At 33.2% G+C, this 1408-nt stretch overlaps 1 non-coding gene across 1 annotated transcript; it reads right to left on the bottom strand.

Annotated features, from left to right (window-relative positions):
• Positions 1-75: 75 nt before the first annotated feature.
• On the bottom strand, positions 76-793 carry LOC100302429. The gene is made up of 2 exons (XR_003839969.1): positions 382-793; positions 76-308 (listed from the first exon to the last, which is right to left on the bottom strand). It is a non-coding gene; the product is annotated as an uncharacterized protein LOC100302429 (transcript).
• Positions 794-1408: the final 615 nt, after the last annotated feature.

Here is a 1408-nt window from a genome sequence, read left to right as displayed (position 1 = left end):
TTCCTGAGAAGAATCTTGGTGGTTGAACTATCAATATGCATCTTTCAGCCGTGTAGCCGCAGCAAAAGCAAAGCAAAAGCAAATTAGAATAGTTTCATTTAGTCTTAAAAATATTAATTATAATAAACAAAATCTTACCACTAAATATGGTTGGCACAGCATTCATTGTAAGACGGTTCATACTATTTGGATTTAAAAACATTTTGTCTTCAAAATGAACACCACACACCCTGTAATTTTTGTATAAAATAGTAGCATCTTTTTTCAGTAAATGTTCAGTTTGACATTTTTCCATCCATTGTTTACACCTATAATAAATTAGTAACGTAACAAATTGTAATGCATACATATGAAAATCATAAAACAAACCTAATTACTCACCTCAATGGGTCGCTTGGAAATCTGAAGTAGCTTATATTTTTCGTTAGTGACATTTTATTGTCGCAAAACTTGACTGCACAAGTAGTCATTTTTTAAAATAAATATGACAGTATAAATATAAAATATTACAAAAAAAAAACTATTTTATTTAAGCAAACACCAAAAATCGTAAAACGTCAAACGCCAAAAACACGTGAAAAGTGAAAACCAAACATCAGACTATCAGATATAAAGTATCAGAGTGTTGATAACAATATATTTTGTTTGTCGGATACTCGGATATCACTATCAGGTAAGCCACAAGTATACGATACATTTCAAGTAATTTCAATCTGTTGAAATGGTCACATTGATTCTGGCGGAGACCAGAATCAGGCCATTTTTTGTTTACATCTAAGTGCACAATCTGTTTTCATATAATCTGTGGTAATATGATGCAAGATAAAAATGCCACCTTATGAAAATCAGTTGTGATAGTGAAAAGTAATATAATAAGCGTTGAAAGTTCTCGAACTACAGAATCTTTTATTGAGATTTGGCAGTGAATAAAAAAATGTACAGATGACAATACTATTTTAATGTATACTCCTTACCAAGCTCTAGGTTTATTTTCTAATTTAAAATTTAATTACATAAGTGTTTATATATTATTAATATTTATTTAAAAAAATGTCCATTTAGATTTTAAGAGAAAGAGAAGAGAGCATAAACATATTAATGATTTTATGGTAACTACTACAACAAGTGCTATGAACCAGTAGAGTCTACCGAATCTGTTAATGATTATAATAGGAATGTTCGGTACAGAACAACAAATACGTCGCGTACACTCACATACGCGCGTGCGTGCGTCTTCCACGGCCGCCGCTGAACAGTGCCGTCGCCAACACAGCTGTTTTTTTGTCGCGACCAACCGTTGCCGCCGGTCATATCAGCGGTAACGGACGCGTTATCTCGAGTGTGTATACGCGACGTTCGTTGTACCGACGTTGTTGTTGTCGTATCAAAGTGTGTGCGTGTATGTACA

Source organism: Acyrthosiphon pisum, unplaced genomic scaffold, assembly GCF_005508785.2.
Source record: "Acyrthosiphon pisum isolate AL4f unplaced genomic scaffold, pea_aphid_22Mar2018_4r6ur Scaffold_180;HRSCAF=579, whole genome shotgun sequence".
Lineage (NCBI taxonomy): Eukaryota > Metazoa > Arthropoda > Insecta > Hemiptera > Aphididae > Acyrthosiphon > Acyrthosiphon pisum.
This window is presented reverse-complemented; position numbering and strand designations above follow the sequence as displayed.